Raw genomic sequence first — 20565 nt, forward strand, 5'->3', positions numbered from 1 at the left:
ATATTTGTCATCGGATGACAGGGGTAAGTGCAGAAATGAAGTAGACTGCGCCACGTAACCTCTCCATTTAGGTGATGGGCTTACCTAATGTTCCTGATTGATTAGCTACGGAATAATACAGATTTTACAAGTTTTATTTGCTACTTGCTAGATTGACAAACGTATAATATAGGCCATAATTTAATAAGTGTTTAAAATCGATCTATGGGTTTGTGGTTGGTTGGAGCAGCCAAGCTCGTCCAGGGCGGGCACAGATGACTTCCAGGACGGGCCCGGCCCCCCAAAGCCCCCCCATGCCGCCGGGACTGATGGTTTATTGGACATTCTGATATCTTGGGAGTTTTGTGCAATTATCTATCTGCCCACATAGCAAAATTCAACTGAGTCAACGTTGAAATATGGTTTGGCAGAAATGTTGAAACTACGTTGAAGCCTAACATTGATCCGATGTTGAAAGTGTCCCCTCTACTTTCTGTTGAATCAACATTGGATCTTCAACCATATCGATATCGAATCAATGGTGATTCAACCATCATCTAAATGAGAAACTACATTTAAATTTTAGTTGATTTTATGTTGAAATAATGTTACTGAATCAATATTGGTTCAACCATTATCTAAACGGTATAACATTCATTTAGATGAATTAATGAGCATAATATATATTTAAGTATTACAATGAGTGATGGCCATTGTAGCTTGCAGAACAATCAACATCAACCTCGACTGAAATACACTCTTTAGCAGTAAGACTGTGCCGCCCACAATAGGACTAACTGTATAATAACCACAGAAACATTTTATTCATTTCGTTTCTATGGATAAAACCATTTATTAGATATTTTTAAGATTGATTTTTTTAATGCAATGAATAAAACATGAAGAACAAGGTGCTATGTGTGTGTGTGAATGCTATGTGTGCTTGTGTGTGTGTGGGTGTGAATGCTAGTATGTGTGTGTGTGTGTGTGTGTGTGAATGCTAGTATGTGTGTGTGTGTATGTGAATGCGAATGCTGTGTGTGTGTGTGTTTTATGAGAACACTGAAGAGAACACTGTGGGAGATAAGCAGAGACAACATGTCAGCACTCACGATGAAACAACTTCACTTGATCGGTTCTTGGCGAACGGTAGTGTCACACGAAGTTAGCTAAACTGCTAGAATCGGCAACAAAAAACAAGTATCTTTAGCAGGTCACTGGCCAGAGTGTTCGAGAGCCGCTGCAGAGATTTCTTACAGAAAAAAAAGTCACCGTTAGCTGCACATTTTAGTGATGAGGACTGGGTGTCAAAACTCGCTTACCTGTGTGACATTCGGGTTGCTTAATGACCTCAACCTGTCACTCCAGGGGAGAATGACGACTGTCTTTAAACTGGCAGATAAAGTCGCTGCATTTAAAGCAAGCTTGATTTGTGGGGACGATGAGTGGGACGGGGTGTATTTGATATGTTCCAAACAGTAGTGGGGGTTTTGGGAGAGACTGAGGCAGGGCCCTTTCTCTGCATAGCCTTGATCCCTTGTGCAGCTTTCAAATGAGTTTGGCGTTACTTCCCATCCTCAAAGATCCACGGCAAACCAATGAGTGGGTCCATAACCCATTTGTCAATATCGAATAGTCCTAACTTGTCAGCGCAGGAGGAAGAGCAGTTGATCGAAATTGCAAATGATGGTGGTCTTAAGAGTGTGTATAAGGAAACCTCTCTGGCGGGTTTTGGATCAAAACCAAAGCAGAATATCCCAAGATAGCCGTAAAAGTGCTGAAAACGTTTCCCACCGCGTATCTATGCGAGGCGGGTTTTCGGCAATGACTGCAACTAAGACCAAATTAGCATGTCGACTGGACATTTCAAACACACTGAGGGTGTCACTGTCTTCCATCACCCCAGATGGAAGCTTCTTGTTGCAGGGGAAACAAGCAGGGCTCACACTGATTATATTAAGTAATGCACGTTTAGTTCCCATGTTTTGTTCCCATATTTTTGTTAAGCATGTTCACACTTTAGCTTCAAGTTGTTCAATATTCATAGTTCATATTGTTCAATTTTCACTTCTTCAAGTTCACGTTTTTCACAAGAGATCGTTACCTTCACTGTTCATACATAACTGGAGCTAGTTCTTTTCAAGTAATGCATGCACAACACATATGGAACACGGAACCCCCGACCCCCGCCGGTCAGTGAAAAAAAAAAAATGGAATCAAACCGGTCCATGGTACATAAAAGGTTGGGGACCCCTGACCTAGAGGACATAAGCTTTCAGAAAATGTAAGGTTTGAGTGGTATATTGACTTTCCCTAAATAGTAGAGACCAAAATCTTTCTACTTGATTCACAAGGCGAATCCCGATAATGATCGGCGTTCTATACATTATACCTTACTTAACATTCTGATCAATGTTCAGCATGGTCAGACCTTTCAAAAAAAGTTGGTTTTGTTGGATTATGGGGTAGGGGGTGGGGTGTGCGGTAAGGCCCAGTAGCGCCTGGTAAGGCCCCGCCTACTATGCAGAATGTCTCATTATGCAGCTCAGTTTATTAAACAAATTACCATCTTTTTGTCGGGCTCCGTCTGTTTTTAAGAGGGCTTTGGCCTCATTAAAGTCCTCCTCATTGGTGATGGTAAGGCCCCGCCTAATAAGCAGAATGTCTCATTTTGATATTTTCTTGTTGCAGACCCCAGGAAGACTAGCTTGTCCCTTTTTTGGTGACCGCTAATGGGGATCTTTTTAACAAATAAACAAATGGAGCTCAGTTTATTAAACAAATTACCATCTTTTGTCGGATTGCGAATTAACTAAACTAACCCCACCCCCGGACTTGTCGGACAGCCTCTGTTTTTAAGAGGGCTTCGGCCTCATTAAAGTCCTCCTCTTTGGTGATGGGCAGCCGGATGGCGAACAGCTCTTGGCTTGTAGCTGGCTTACCATGGTGAAATTGGTCATGTGCTGATGCATTTGCACTGGCACCTGCAAACAAATCTGCAAAAGGGGCAAAACAGTTGTGTGAAACATTATTAATTTTTGCAACTCTCAACCTAAAAGCATGATCTAACTCTACAATACATCCAATTCAGTGGTGTTTAGAGCCACCTGGGTTGAATGTTACAAAGAGGTAGGATCAGTTACAGGGCAGAGATACATGTGACTTACCATTTCTTGCCAGTTGTGACCATGCTTCTGGGACTCTGACATCAGGCGGGCGTGAAAGACGTGTTTTCTTGACTTTACCAGATGGCTCATCAGAGTCAGAATCCATATGTGGATTTGGCCTGAATAAAAATAAACACATCAGTCAATTTTATATCAAGCCAAAGTCAAGATAAAATAATGCTGCTGTGACCTCCTTACTATTAATTATAATAAATAATAATAGATAACTAGTTCAATTGTGAGGGAACAGAAGTAACTTTGAGTGAACATCACTTACTTTGGGTTTTTTTCTACCATTCTTCTTTCTCCTCCTCTGATTCAATTTCTGTGGTTGCACACATGGTTGTGTTATATTTGTGTTCTCCTCGTCTGGCTTCTTCATACGTTTCTGAAGTCAGAAGCTGTTGGGAAACCAGAAGAGATTGTGATAGGATTTGTGGTTTCAGAACTGGAATTAGCAGCTGATAAATTATATTCAAAGAGAATATCCTGCTCTGTGTCCCTCACTAATTTCTTGACTTTGCATCTTTTAGCTTTACAAGATGCCCAATAACATTACATATCTTAGAAATGATGCAGATGCTGTCACCAGTGTACAAACCTGTGTATTTAATTGGTAGCAATAAATGGTAGCAATAAATGTGACTCTGCTTGTCTTGGATCCTAAAAAAAGGAGAAGAGAGAAAATCAATGTGCTGCAAACTATTGCACTAAAGGGGAACTTGGCAATTGGAACTTGGCAATTTCAATGTAATAAACCCATTTAGAAATCATTTGGATGGTTAAATGACCTGTTCCGGTGAAAATGGTGACTTTTCCCGCGTCCCCAGGCGGAAAACCAACATTGAGACTACCGTCCCGGAGAGAGAAGTGAGAAACAAGAAACTCGTTTTAAATCGTGTTTCTTACCTTGTAACATCCACATTGTTCTTCTGAACTTATGCTAACCGTTTCGCTAGCTAACAAATCCATGTGCTTTATTGTTACCTTTTCCCAAATAGCATAATGCACAATTTCTCCAGCAGAGGGGGAAATATAGCTAATCCTACCAGGTTTCCCTTTAAAGCTGTTTCTGCTAAGTAGGTTAAGTAAAAATTTGAGACACTGATGAAGCACAAAGCATTCTAAAAGTATGTGCGGCCATATTGGCATACATATTTGAATCAAGCAGCCAATACCTATACTTCCCGTACTATAAGCTTCATTCATTTCGGATGCAGCCTAAATAGTAAGTACGGGAAGTATGGGTACGAGTATTGGAACACGGAGATAGACTATATGAGAGCAGCACCCTAAATCGACTTCATAACTTTGTCAGTATCAGGTAAAATATCACTAAACCCACACTGTTTAGACCCATTAACACCGAGTATGAGGTCATTATCACCACCTTAATTTTTACAGAATATATTTTAATTAGGGCCGTCATTAAAAAAAATGTCATTTTCTCATATTTTCAAATGAATTAATCTAGATTAATCTAAATTTTCACCCTAAGGACTAAAGCTTCTTAAGTGGAATATTAAATACAACATAAGTCACAAAATGAATGAATAATCACAAAGATAAAAATAAAACACGCGTGCCTGGCCTGTCATGCTTGATAATCCTTCAGCACACTATGTTGATATTTGACATCAAATTTCTTCAAGTATTTTGGAGTACTGAATGAACTTGAAAGCAGAGTCCCTCGACCTTATGTTGCTTGCAAATTCCATTGTCCATGACCTGGCAGTCACATGGCAAGCGAAATATATATATATATATATATATATATATATATATATTTTTTTTTTTAACATACCTTATGGCAAGCCGCCTACACTGGATAAACTTGAAAGCAGAGTTTACCATTGTGTGTGCATTCATGGCAAGCTGTTTTAACATTTAAATGCATTATGCTTAGAAGCAATGAGATATTAATAGTAAGTTGAATATAACAGTTCAATTTCACGTTCAAATTTGTCTTATCACATGCATCACATTTTTCGATTCATGCTTTAGACCATTTTATTATGACCGCCGCTAGCGAAGCTTCCTGAATTTTTGGTCAACGATACCTGGGACACCGAACCACCGGGGCACATGAAATTTGGTGGGTATGTAGCCCACTAGACTTTTACGGAAAATTTTTTGTTTAGTCCCGGGGGCCACTTCCCCGAACTGCAAAAAGCAGTTTTTCCTAAATAACTACCTGAACCGTGGCACTGAGGATGAAGAATCTTTTTATGGTATGTTGGTCTCAGGGCCCACATCAACCTGGCCCATAATCACTCATTTGTGATTTACCCCGGTAAAAATGAAAATGCAATATTATTCTGCTTTAATCGCCCTATCTTCAGTTAAGATGTTCAGAACGGCACCAAATTTTATGTGTATGATTGACCTGGCATTCTCTGGGGGTATGCCAAGTTTTGTAGAATTTCATCCATGGGGGGGTCTGAAATAAATTAGGTTATGTGTACATTTAGTGAATGTACACTCATTGGCCTGTAGATGGCGGTGCACACATATACACATGCACACACACACAGGCACCCACATACTATCGGTATTAGAACGGCCGATACATAATTACAAATTCAGTAGGATTAAAAGAAAGCCAAAATAAATATTCATCATCATCATTATGGCTGCATTGCCAGTATTGGCGATAAGTAGTCGTTTGTCCACTAGATGGCGCATCGTTGCAGTGAGACGTAATTTTGTTGGAAGTTAAAAGTGGGTTGGAAAAACAATGGACGCTTTCTACAAGGACTGTAGTTTACTGCAGAGAACGTCTAATAAGGATAGGACGATGTTCACATGAAATGTAATTCCCATTTCTTCTTGAAGCCGAAATAAATCTGAGGATGTTTATCGGACATGCTTGGTTTTTACTGCAGGAATGCGTTAATCTTATAATATCAATAAGGACCCTAGGTAATGTTACGTTAAGCGTTGGTTGAGTGATGGAGGCCAATTTGATTGATTGCATTTGTATAAAACTATAAATGCGGTTATACCAAGCAAATTGATAGCAGCACTGTAATTGTATCTTTCGACTGTCATTTGTTGCACGTGCTACAAAAATCATTCTGTGCAATGGAAGATTTACCAACGTTACACCGGTCCGATACAGTTTTGCCTATACATGCGTGAGACTGAGATGCATCTCAGAAATGGCAGCCACAGCGACAGCTGGAACAGGGTCATCTGAAGAGCAACCGCACAACTGTAAGTTAATTTGTGTTATTCTGTGCTCAAAAGTGTTTCTGAACATAAGTTTGAGTGAGAAAATACTCAAGACAGACAAGGGAGGATAAATGCAGCATCTCTTCCTCAGTCTGAAATGATCAGTGTTGTTAACTTGACAGTTAATGTTAGTTAATAGTAAGTTAACAGTTAGTTAGTCAAGTTAAACAACTTCAGTTTTTATTACCAGTACTTATGTTTTACCGTAACTAATAATTTAACTGCACTGTTATTCGGATGTATAACTTTTCTTAAATGTTGTTAATGTGTGGTCTTTAACTCAACGTTATGCCATGACATTATATCGTTTGGATGAGTAACATTAACCTAAGTTAACGTTAACGTCATCGTGTGATGTCAATGTTCCTTTTTTCAGAAAAAAACAAACAATTAATATTAAGGTTTAAATTAGTTTCACATGTATGTAATCATGTGATTAATCTATAGTCTACTTGTATATTTTTACCCAGGGACCAATGAGGAAACCAGGGCCCTGATTAAGTGGTGAGCGGCTAATGGAAGCTATTCACTGGTCCGAGGAAAATTAATAGCCTATATCCTTATTAATATTTAAAGAAATTTTTCAAAATAAAAAACAAACTTAAACAAGCTGGTGAATTATATATTTTATTGTAAATGTCAGAAATACTGGGTAGAGCAATAGGTAAACTAGAAAATGTAATTCCAGGGAATTACCATTGCATGGAGGTTAATGAGGCCACTGGCTCGCTCTGCTCCACACTGACCTCGTGTCTAGACGAGCTGTGCCCTCTTACCACAAGGCCAGCTCGATCCAAACATTCTCATCCATGGCTAAATGATACCCTCCCAAGTGGCGCACCAAACTCAGAGCAGCTGGAGAGGAAATGGCACAAATCCAAACTAGCTGATGACCTCAAAACTACCAGACACTCCTGACCTCCTTCTCAGCCAGCATCACTGCTGCTAAGACTGCTTTCTACAATGACAAAATCAACAAGCTACAGACACTCAAACTTTTTCTCAACCTTCAAATCGCTACTCAACCCTCAGCTGCCTCCTCCTCCATCCAGCCTTACTGAAGATACCCTCGCCTCATTTTTTTACAAACAAAGTGGCGGCAATCAGCAGTCAATTCTCTACATGCCCACTCAACGCATCTGACTCAGATACCGCACTCCTACAACCTCTAGGGACTGCTGGAACATCTTTTTTCAGCATTCACGCCTCTCCCGAGAGTGAAGTGTCCAGACTCCTGACATGCAGCCGTCCTACCACATGCTCGCTGGACCCTATACCTACGAGCCTACTTCAGTCCATCAGCCCGACCATCGCTCAGCTATCACACATGTGATCAATGCCTCGCTAACCTCCGGCACATTTCCAACAGCATTCAAAATGGCCCGGGTAACACCCGTTACTTAAGAAAGCTTCTCTCAACCCTGCTCAAAGTCGAGAACTACCGCCCTGTCTCACTACTGCCTTTCCTATCCAAAGGCATTGAGCGAAAGCAGTCTCCAAACAGGTCTCTGACTTCCTTTCACAGAACAACCTTCTGGATCCAAATCAGTCTGGGTTCAAAAGCGGCCACTCTACCGAAACGGCTCTGCTGTCTGTAACAGAAGCCTTAAAAGAAGCCAGGGCGACCGCTCGGTCATCAGTAGTCATTCTGCTTGACTTATCGGCTGCCTTTGACACGGTTAATCACCGTATCCTTCTCTCTATACTGCTGACATGGGAATCTCGGTTCTGCTCTCTCCTGGTTTGAATCCTACTTCACAGGGCCTTTCGTTTAGCGTATCATGGCTTGGTCAGCTATCTGCACCTCACCATCTCACCACAGGGTCCCCAGGGCTCAGTGCTGGGCCCCTCCTCTTTGCTATCTACACCACCTCCTTGGGACAGATTATCCGTTCGCGGCTTCTCATACCACTGCTATGCAGACGACACACAGCTCTATCTGTCCTTTCCACCTGATGACCCCTTGGTTTCAGCACGGATCTCGGATTGCCTTTCAGACATAGCTACATGGATGAAGGCACACCACAGCTAAACACACCATACACCAGGGCTTAAAATTCATTTTTCAAAATGGGGGGGAATTCCCCCCTTAGGTTATTCATGTAGGGGGGATTTACACAATTTGGGGAGGGGGGTCGATTCTGATACCAAGTCAAGAATTGCGATTTCAATGCCGATACTTTTAAAAAAGTGTTTGATTTTGGGGCCCCCACCACCCTGACGTCATCAGTAATATATACTGTAGTGGGATCATTCACAACAGTGGACATCCTAGATTCTGCTTGACTCTCTCCACACACACAAACACACACTGAAAATGATAGCTTATGTGATATGTTTCTATCATATATTTTTGAATTCATATAGAGTGTATTTATTTAATAATGCATTTTTTAAAGTATAGCATTTTACTAGTAATTACTACTAGCTAAACATATTTAGTAATTTGAATGCCTCATATTGACGTTTAACCTATAACACTTAGGTCTGTAGGTCCAATTGAGTGCACATTGGTGATGAGTAGGTGTAATTGAGTGCCTGTCACTTTAAAGAAAATACCTGAGAGTAATTCTATGGAGTAATTAGCCCCCTTCAACCTGACGGTTTCAGGCTGTAGTCGCTAGTGAATAAAAGTTGTGCATAGTGCGGTATGTGTATGCAAATCATTATGTTTTCTATGTCATTAGATACAATAAATGTTGACATGTCGAAGACAATCTTTCTGGGATCAAGTGTTGACGGACCTGAGCTAGCAGGATAGTTACCAAGGAGCTCTTTCCAGATGTAAAAGTTTGCCATGGTAAAGTAGCCCTATTTGCATAAGCGCCAAAGTGGTTCTCTCTCTCTCTCTCTCTCACTCTCCGTGTGTGTGTGCGCCTGCATGAGGCTATGTTCAATTCAACTCGGTAGTTGATCAGTCCGGTCAATAGCACCGCGATTCACGCCACTTAATGATTAGGCTATATTAACGCCATCAGACAGGCTGTAAAAGTGTATGCGGAATTTCGTGATTATGATGGCTAGAGTTGCGGGACTTGAACAAATTATGCGCCAATACCCGCAATCCCGCAGTGAAATTTAAGCCCTGATACACCCGCGACATCAACATCAAATTTGACTCCCTGTCTGTTTCACCGACCAGGACTGCAAGAAATCTAGGAGTTGTTCTCGACAACCAACTAAACTTCTCAGATCATGTTGCCTCAGTCGCCCGGTCATGCCGTTTTCGACTCTACAACATAATGGAAAATCAGGACTTACTTGACTCAAGATGCTACCCAACTTCTGGTTCAGGCAATAGTCATCTCACGACTCGACTACTGCAATGCCCTCCTGACAGGTCTCCCAGCCTGCGCAGTGAAACCACTTCAGATGATCCAGAACGGGCGGGGGGCCTGTTCTACAACCAACCCAAAAGGGCACATGTTACCCCGCTGCTCATCCAGCTACACTGGCTACCTATATGCCCGCATCAAATTCAAGTCTCTAACGCTTGCCTACAAAGTAGTCTCCGGTTCTGCTCCCACCTACTTGAATGCCCTCATACAGACTTACACTACCTCCAGACCGCTGCGCTCCTCTGACTAATCCACGCCTAGCTCTACCACCCGCATGCAGCTCAAGCCAATCCAAACTTTTCTCATCTGTTGATCCTCGTTGGTGGAACACACTTCCAGTTCCTACAAGGGCAGGGACATCCTTTTCCACTTTCAAAAAACTCCTGAAGACCCAGCTCTTTAGAGAACATCTACTCTCATAGCAACACTTACAACAAGTCTTACTGATCCTAGCACTCACCAGCCGTTTTAAACTGACAAGTAACTGTTAAAACAGCACTCACCGACGACTTATTCTTACTGTACTCTAATGTTTTTTAAACTGTCCTAAAATTGTGAGAATTGTTCTAAAACTTACTGTTTACCATGTTGTTAGTCGCTTTGGTTAAAAAGCGTCAGCCAAATGTAATGTAATGTAAAATGCAAAAAAGCTGCTGTTCATAACATTATATAACTTACAGTATAATTATTCAGATTACATAGACCTAAAGTATTCTTGAAAAACACTTATTTGGTTAGATGTTAGCTTAGAGTACTGTATGTGACAGTAAAAATAAATTGTTAATTCATTGTTGATCAACATTCTTTGTTTTAATACAGCAGAATACAGCAGTATGAACACTCCAATGTAAGCTTGAAGTAAAAAATAAAAACAGTTGTTGAAACCAATTTTAAAGTTACCCAATAATGATTAGAGAGAAACCAGATGTCTACTGAATTTGCATTCTTACAGAACTTGATAATGCCAATCATATTATCCTAAGACCGATCTATTTATCAGTGGTAATTCTGAACTGGCAGCAAGAACTAGAGGTCTCAGTTAATAGTAATAGGTCACATTTGATGGTGATATAGACTGAAGAATAAGATGCAGCTCTTCAGATTATCTCAGGTCTAACAACAGAGGTCTAACAGCACACCTAAGTGTCACAGCAAATTGTATGATTTAAATGTATGCATGCTTCATATAGTTGTCGGCATAGTCCTCCTGTAACAATATAATACTCAGAATGTCTCAGTGTAGATCTCAGATCTACGTCTCAGTATAGTTCAAGGGTATGTGCAGATATGTTGAGATATGGTCACATGTTTTTAGGAATGAATGTAAGTGTTAATGTCAGCGATGTATGGTTGGCACGATGTGCACACAGACAGGCACACACGAAATGTAATACACGGTCACCACCACACTGGTGGTATATGTGAGGTAGGATGGTTTTATAGTCAGGTCTCTAAGCATATATGCCCATGGTTGGCTGAACATAGACTAATGAGTTGCTTACTGATTCTACTTAGTTTAGGCTATATAATGGCCTATATGTGATGGTAAGTGACACAACTGGCATGTTCAAGTATTGCTACTTACCCATATCACATTTTTAAGATCAATAATGGTTGCCAGTAAAGAAAAAAGGTATCGGGATATTTTTATGTCAGGCAGGTAGTAGACTCTAGCACAGTGTTTCTCAAAGTGTGGTCCGGGGACCACTGGTGGTCCGCAAGCTATCCCAAGTGGTCCGCGAGCAGACGTGGTAAAATATAATATAGATGAGTTGTTTGCCATATTGAACCAACTTATATGTAAATCCAAACAGTTCTGCAACGCTGCCTATGTAAGTTATGCCAGTTTAAATCATATGAATCCTCTGACACAATAAGCAAGGTGCAAAGAAAATAAGCAACGTGGCTCAGTGAGTAAGCCTATTGTGTAAATAACTATTTAAGTAGGTCTACTCTTTTTTTAGCTAGGTGGTCCGTGAGGTTTTTTTTTTATTGATTAAGTGGTCCTTGGTCTGAAAAAGTTTGAGAAACACTGCTCTAGCATGACACTGTAATGAAGTCGTGTTTTTGGCCTCATCAGTGTAAAAAAACCTACTGTGTGATCCCTTATCCCATGTGTTTTAATTGACCAACTTTGCTGGACTCCCTCTTATGAGGTCATCATTGTGTCTGGAATGTTTCCTTGAATGTTCATAAATTCAGTTATAAAAATAGCTGTAAATATTGTTCTATTGAATTTAAAGTTGATTTTTCAAGAAAAATCACTACTCTTGCTTCATGTCCCTTCATTTGTCAAAAATGTTTTTTAACCTGACATACGCACTTTAATGCTGGTTAGTGAGCAAATGTAACGTTAACGTCAGTGATTAGCTGGGAGCAATGTTAGGTTTGATTGTCGTTAGCTAACGTTATCGAAACCTACGGTCACTTTAAAGTTGACGACATACAGTAGCTGCTAGGCCTATTAACGCTGATAAGGTGGGTGCTAACGTTAACTATTCCCCTAACGTTATAACGTTAGTTTGGCTATTTGTGACCTATCATTTCATACAACATAATGTTTGACGACATAAATGAGTCAAATGCCAAAAATCGGACCACTTACCTTGTCTGTAATTAGAGAAGTACAGTCAGTTACGAGCAAGTAGCCTAAAGTGGGATCACGGCAGGCAATAAGACGAACGTTCAAAAGACTCACAGCTCCAGTGGTAGAGAGATTGCAGTGGTTGATTGCTTTCAGCTGCAGGTCACGTCACAATGCTAAAAGTTGCCGCCACAGCGGTCAATGTTAACTCAATGGGAATTTGTTGCTCTTTTATCATAAATATCTCAAAAAGTATAAAGTTCACAAACGTAAAAAAAATGCATTGTACAATTTTCCGTTACAGGGCCTTTGTAGGAGTGTTTGAATGACGTCAAACGGTTCGGTGGTTTTAGTGTCATTAAACGTCAAACTTGGTCGGAAGAAGAATAATAAAAGACGATAATAAGAAGAACAGTGATGATGGTCCATTGCATTTACATGCAATGCAATAAATGAATAGACTGTCAAGCTGATCCGAGAGAGAGAATGGCTGTGAATTTTATGTGCATTGATGGCATTTTGAGCAAGACCAAAGTAAGTATGGAAGCTAGGGATAGGCATTCGATTAAATTTTCTTAGTTGATTGTCGGGAGAATTAACGATCGACTCGATTAATCATTAATATTTCTAGGCCTATATTAAAATTCATTATTTATTTAACTTTTTATGAATTTAAAAATGCTATGAAAATACAAAAATACAGCATGTTTTTCCTCAAGATATTTATCACAAGAAGAATAACTTGTGGCAGTTAAAGCTCTCTGCGATGCGGTAGCGTGCATACCGCTATCAAAAGCAGAAGATGGCAACATTTCCGGAAACTGGCTTGATGAAATTCATTCTGGACTCTCTATCCGACCACATAAAGACTTCGGTTTGGCTTTAGGGACCCTCTACTCACTACCACGTAAGTGCAATGTTGTTTGGAACTGTAGAAGAGGTATAAAAATAGCGTTTTGTAGCGGCGAAATAATATGCCCTTCTCACTTCCACGCTAACAAGCTTTGACTAAAAACGGTAACATCGAACTTTCTCAAAACACATCCGAATGACATGATTTGGATGTCAACTCAACGTATGTACTCCCAATCATCCGTAAATCGATCTAAAGTGCATTTTACTCTGGATAATTTCTCATTAGACCTAGCTTCACACCTCGTTTAGTTAGTGCAGCAGTTTTATAGTGCAAATTATTGCTCTCAGCAGAGGGATAGCAACAGAAAGACAAATGTTGAAATTTCCTTGTATTTTGGGTGAGTAACCTGGGAAATCTCCCTTATTTTCAATGCTCAACGTTGACAACTATGGTCAGAAAACAAGAAGAGAATGAGAGGCTAAATAGGATAAAAAAGGCTAACATGCAGCCAACTCCTCACATCCATCGCCATTATTGTATCTGTATTATTAATAGCCTACTATATTATATTGTCCTCTGTGGGCTTCAGTTAAATACGTTTTAGACGTTTATGCAATATGCGAATCAGCAGTAGCCTGATGTAGTCGCCTACAGTAGATTACCTTGGACATATTGCATTTGCATAGATGCCATTGCTAGGTAGCCAATGTTGGCCAACATTTTACAGTAGCCTAGGCTAATATATTTTTTGATGGTGCGCCCTAGGATATTTGTATAGTGTTTTGTTCACTTGGATTTTGGAAATGTTACAGAGAAATATGTTAGCCTTTTCGGCATCCAGACCATACCGTTGTATAGGTCCTCCTGTATCAGATAGAACAATCACTGGCTAACCCACTTTGATAAAGTAGTTTAAAGTCCTTGGCTGCAGGTTGTGAGCAACAGGCAAACGCAAGATACAATTGCAGTCCAATGAGATGCAGCTTTATTCTCTGCGATCATGCATGTTTAAACATAATGTCGTGGAACAAAAAAGTGCGCCGACCTTGCGACTTGAACGCCTTCAGCTGCGACGTGTGCCGATGTAACATAACAGTTATGCTATAAATAAATATCGGGGTAAGTTACAGCTGACAATTGACGGATATTTACTTAATGCTATTGAGTCTATTAGATAGGGGTCCACAACGATTAAGTTTATCTACTCTTGATATTGACGAGATGAAGCTGTTAGGCTACTGTGCCCTGCTCAGCTCAAATCTACACGCTACAGGCGATTGTCACATAGAATAGCCTATGGAACTTGAATGTCATATCAACAATATGGCCACGGCGGTGTTTGCGAATAAGCCCTATATAAAATATTAAGAAGAGCTCTTTTTTTCGAGTTAAATTGAAAAAAATTCTTCTATTGCTCGTGCACTGATAGCCCTACTGGTAGGCAATTATTACATGGCAGTGTTTGCAGTGAACTAACGTTATCGTTTTTTAAACGATAAAATGGTCCCACGCCACACTTCACCGTGAACTCTTCATAAATCAAAACGGAAACTCATAGGTAACTGAGTAGCCTAGCATCAAATATTGTCCCCGGGTGGTATAATGTTTAATTGCTCTCACACAGTGAAATGTATTGCTTCAAGACACTATGTAACGCAACCTGCATTAGTTTAATCGACAACAAATTAACGTGATCGAAGAAAATCTTAATGATCAACTATTGATCGTCGATTAATCATGCCCATCCATAATGGAAGCTTTCTTTGTTCATTACCCACAATCTTCTCCTTCTCCCCCATGCTTCATTTCATCCTCTAAACACAGAACATTTATTTGCAATTGTTTGCTTTTTAATCTTTCAATTGATATAATATTTCACTGAATTTTTCTCCCATCATAGATCTGGAGTCTGACATGTCAGGATTTACTGAATCAATACCACTGCCCATGCCAGTGAATGAGATAAAAGAAGAGTTTGATGATTTCCTTCAAGAGTACCTGTTTGCAGTTCATAAGGTAAAAGAAAACCCTAAACTGGATAATGACTGCAAGACTGAAACACACATATCAACCTTTAACTGTGAAGAACAGCTGCCTCCACTAATGGAAATAATCAAAGAGGAAGACTCTAATTTCAGAGAAGATATTCAGAAATACTCCTCCTACCCTACAGGTAAGTTGCAAATTTTTTATTTAGTGTGAATTTTTATAGTGTGAATCTTATATAACAAAGTTGAATTAACATTAATAATTAGTGTTTCTCTTTTTTTTCTCCTATAAATCATCAATAAATCAACACAGATGAGATGAGACCTACTGCGGGAAAGACCCATCATTGTACTGAGTGTGGAAAAACTTTCTGTAGGAAGAGTAATCTCAAGTCACACCTGAAGATCCACACAGGAGAAAAGCCACATCAGTGTACTACATGTGGGAAGGCCTTTAGTCGATCTTATCATCTCCAGGAACACCTGAAGATCCACACAGGAGAAAAGCCACATCCGTGTACTACATGTGGGAAGAGTTTCAGGACTAGGGGAGAGGTAAACACCCATCAGCGCACACATACAGGAGAAAAGCCGTATCAGTGCTCTGACTGTGGAAAGGCCTTTAGTCAAAGGTCTAATCTAATACAACACCTGAAGATCCACACTGGAGAAAAGCCTTATCAGTGTAATACATGTGGAAAGAGTTTTAAAAGTAAAGCAGAGGTAACCTCCCATCAACGCACACATACAAGAGAAAAGCCGTATCAGTGTGCTACATGTGGAAAGAGTTTCAAGAGTAGAGCAGCGGTGAACATCCATCAGCGCACACATACAGGAGAAAAGCCGTATCAGTGCTCTAACTGTGGAAAGGCCTTTAGGCAACTCTCATCTCTCCAGCAACACCAGACAATGCATACAGGAGAAAAGCTGCATCAGTGCTCTGACTGTGAAAAGGCCTTTAGTCAAAAGTCTCATCTAAAGGAACACCAGATGATCCACACAGGAGAAAAGCCGTATCAGTGCTCTGACTGTGGAAAGGCCTTTAGTTTTGTCTCTGGTCTCCGGAAACACCAGAGGATCCACACAGGAGAAAAGCCGTATCAGTGCTCTGACTGTGGAAAGAGATTCAAGACTAGGTCACTGGTCAACACCCATCAGCGCACACATACGGGAGAAAAGCCGTATCAGTGTACTACATGTGGGAAGAGATTCAACACTAAGGCAGAGGTCAAAATCCATCAGCGCACACATACAGGAGAAAAGCCGTATCAGTGCTCTGACTGTGGGAAGGCCTTTAGTCACAGATCTAATCTAACAAAACACCTGAAGGAGAAACACACAGGGCACACAGGAGAAAAGCTGCATCAGTGCTCTGACTGTGAAAAGGCTTTTGGTCGAAGGGCTCATCTAAAGGAACACCAGAGGATTCACACAGGAGAAAAGCCGTATCAGTGCTCTGACTGTGGAAAGGCCTTTAGTCAAAGGTCTTATCTAAAGGAACACCAGATGATCCACACAGGAGAAAAGCCGTATCAGTGCTCTGACTGTGGAAAGGCCTTTAGCTTTGTCTTTCGTCTCCGGAAGCACCAGAGGATCCACACAAGAGAAAAGCCGTATCAGTGCACTGACTGTGAAAAGGCCTTTAGTCAAAGGTCTTATCTAAAGGAACACCAGAGGATTCACACAGGGAAAAAGCCGTATCAGTGCTCTGACTGTGAAAAGGCCTTTAGTTTTGTCTCTCGTCTCCGGAAACACCAGAGGATTCACACAGGAGAAAAGCCGTATCAGTGCTCTGACTGTGGAAAGGCCTTTAGTCAAATGTCTTATTTAAAGGGACACCAGAAGATTCACACAGGAGAAAAGCCGTATCAGTGCTCTGACTGTGAAAAAGCCTTTAGTCAAAGGTCTTATCTAAAGGAACACCAGAAGATTCACACAGGAGAAAAGCCGTATCAGTGCACTGACTGTGAAAAGGCCTTTAGTCAAATGTCTTATCTAAAGAAACACCAGAGGATCCACACAGGAGAAAAGCCGTATCAGTGCTCTGACTGTGAAAAGGCCTTTAGTCAAATGTCTTATCTAAAGAAACACCAGAGGATCCACACAGGAGAAAAGCCGTATCAGTGCTCTGTGGAAAGGCCTTTAATCAAAGATCTGGTCTAATACAACACCAGAAGGTCCACACAGGAGAAAAGACATATCTGTGCATTAAATGTGGAAAGAGGTTCAGACAGCGCTCAACTCTTAAGACCCATCAGAGGGTTCACACTATGAGTTAAATATTAGCAAAACTGATTTGACTATATTAATGAATGGGATTCTCATCACAATTTAGTGAGGGATTCTGAACACTTGCACACCGTTGCAGTGAGTGCCACCGATGTATTTGCCACAGCTTCTGCAACGCCAAATGGGCATAAATCTCGATCAGTAGGGTTTTTAGCCTGACGTAGTCATACTCAATTCTAGTCAGAATTTGAGTCTGATACTGCTCCATTGAGCTTTGATTATGGGGCGTGTTTCAAACGAACCTGGGAAAAAATCCCTCTGCACTCAATTGGATAGACCTACAACCAATCAGAGCAACGGAGTGTGTGACGTATGTTAAGCGACGCATAGTTGATGTCAACAGAACTCAACTGCACGCTGGAAGAAGTAGAAGAAGAAGATGAGTGTGAGCGATTTTTACAGGTGTTGTAAAATTAATGTAAGGATACACAGAGTTCTTCAACACACAAACTTCATTTTTGAGAGAAACAGTAAAGGTGAATGCATATACGATCAAGTTATCCGTATAGGATTACAACACGGCAAACAAATCGCATCGCATTTGTCGGTCCTGTCAGAACTTTATAACACGGTTGGAACGCGACATGCCCGTGTTTAAAAAATGGACAGACGACGAAGGAGACCAGCCTGAAGAACCGTGTTCATCTGAGGCATCAGAGAAAAGAGACCGGTAGCCTACTCCTTCCAAGACGCCCCGGACTCTGAAGAAGTTCTGCCCCAATCCGTCAACTCCAACCGGTACAAAAACGCGAAGAAGCATTACAGAGGTAAGCTTGTTAATACATTTCTACTTATGATATGACTATGAGAATAACCTCGATTGCCACGTTTCACATGAGTTAATAGTGAGTCGTGATTATTGTCCAATGTGATAAACACTGTGCATTCCCACACTCCTCATTTCTGTGAAATCTATCTATGATTAAATCATCTAGTCATATTTTGACATGCCTAGTATTCCGGAAGCCAGCCCGAATTTCAGTGTAGTGTGAGCAAATGTTACCAGGATAAACTTGTACCTGATGTGTAAGTTGGCCTCTGTCACTTTGTCAATATGTAGAAACTTCATTTTGTAATGGACTAGCATGTTATCCAACCCCCACTTTTGTGCTCTGCACCTCTGTGGGGGGTGGGCAGTGTTTCTCTGACCTGCTCAGCAATTGCATCTGGTGTCACCATATTTAACAGTCTGTATTTTCCAATGTATTGTCAATGCACGTTATACTTATTAGGCTATACTGTAATGCTTCAAACTGATGTGTTCACTTATATTTCAGGTTGTCACCCATTTTCCATCCACTTGACCTCCACCTGGAACACCTAAACAATTTTCTCAAATCATTTATGAGAGGATTGGGACCAAACATGTCAGAAATGTCAGCAGCCAGAATCAGTAGGTCCATTGGCAATGTCAAAGAGCTAATGGACAAAACGGACACAGAGCTGGAGCTGACAAGGCCGGCTGGCATTCATCATGTGGCCCGAGAACAGGAGGACGTTTTAACACTGTTAAACGTTTTCAGGGAGACACAACTTTCCCAACAAAAATCACCCAGGCAGGCAGTATCATGCATTCCCGAATTTCAAGAGAAACTTATTGGCAAAGCTCAATTACCAGGAGATGTGGATGAAGTCCAAAATAATGGACTGGCAAAATGTGCCTATTTAAATAATTAAGTAAATGTGAAATGTAAATGGTGATGGTAATTTGTAAATAATGTTTTCATAAATGACAATGTAAATAATTGTGTTTTCATATAATAGTTTAGTAGTATCCACATTCTTGAAACCATTTTTGTGTGTTTTCTTATTGGTTGTATGTTCAAAGTTCAGCGTATATCTTCTAACATTACCTATTATGTGTAGATATTAAAAATCTTTGACATGTCTTATTGTTTGTCTTTTAAATGCAGAAACATCGCCAACCAGTAGAGAAGTATAAACCATTTTAATTTTATTCAAAAATATTAATGTAACAGAGGTAAAAAAAAGGCATTTGCATAACAACAGGACCCTGAATCTACAAATTTGAGCCTGAATTTGAAGCTAGTCTGAAATCTTCAACATTGACAAGCCTGATTCCAAGTTACTTGGTGGGGATTGGTTACTTTGATGACGTGGATGAGGATAAGATACAGTGTAATCCATGTGAACCTGAACACGGTCATCCTGAACAACACAGTCATCAAACAAATTAGTTTGACTTTGTTCGATGTCATCAAAAACCTCATGCATTATTCATAGTATCTCTTTTGCATGTTCCAGTTTGTATGTAGGGAGATTATGGATAATGAAGTCCAGGTCAAATATCTGTATACACTGTTCTAAAACCGATCAATGAGTTCATCTCCAAAACCAGTGCAAGCTGTGTCGACTGTGTAAAGTGCTATGTTTGTATGGTCCTGAAGTAAACTACTCCTGTAAGTCAGGTGTGACTATTCTGTGGTTGTGGTGTGATGAAACCTCCCCTTGAAAGTGTTCATATTTGGGGATTAGCTCCCCACAACCTTCAGGTTCACAAGAACCAAACAGAATGGCAGTGAGTGCAGCACAGATGTCCTAGATCAACAGATGTGGTGTGTTCCTCAAAATGGCAGTACAAAGCTTTCCGCAGACAACTAGTGACTCAATTATAAAGTACCGTCTTAACTGCTGGGTCAAGCTTTGTACTAACATCCCTCACAATCCAGTGTAGGCACGCCAGTGTATGGCCAGGTACTTTAATCAGACCCAGTCTGATGTTTGTTCTGTTTGGGCTCAGAGCCAAAATGATTGGATTGTCTATCTGAAGCTGTTTCATAACCCTGGCTCTGGATTCCCAATCAGCAGAAGTGGTCAATGCCAGCACAGGTGTACCTGGAATATATAGCAGTACAAAAAGCAACCAATAAGTAACAGTAAAAATAAGAAATTATGAGTAGTATCATTTAGTACTTTTTAACGACTGTACTGACATCTAAAAAGAATACATCACTTGTGGGGTACAGTGACTACCAATATGAGTATGGTCCTTGAGTACATAAAGCAACACCCAAATGAATGGACGATTTGCATCTGAATGGGCAACCAGTTCCTATGGCCACTTGGCCAGTGCGAATGCAAATGGGAAACGTTGGGAGAGTGGTTAGTT

General features: G+C 40.5%; 2 protein-coding genes and 1 pseudogene across 2 annotated transcripts in view; 2 read left to right on the forward strand and 1 right to left on the reverse strand.

Moving 5' to 3' along the window:
• LOC125297720 (zinc finger protein 135-like) overlaps window positions 1–20565 on the reverse strand; it is a 186744-nt gene that overhangs the window by 129734 nt on the left and 36445 nt on the right. The gene's annotated exons all lie outside the window — the stretch shown is intronic.
• The window catches only part of LOC125297343 (zinc finger protein 239-like), a 28077-nt gene that overhangs the window by 1716 nt on the left and 5796 nt on the right, over window positions 1–20565 (forward strand). The gene's annotated exons all lie outside the window — the stretch shown is intronic.
• LOC125297272 lies at window positions 13179–19227 on the forward strand (annotated as a pseudogene).

Source organism: Alosa alosa, chromosome 7 (genome assembly GCF_017589495.1).
Source record: "Alosa alosa isolate M-15738 ecotype Scorff River chromosome 7, AALO_Geno_1.1, whole genome shotgun sequence".
Taxonomy (NCBI): domain Eukaryota; kingdom Metazoa; phylum Chordata; class Actinopteri; order Clupeiformes; family Clupeidae; genus Alosa; species Alosa alosa.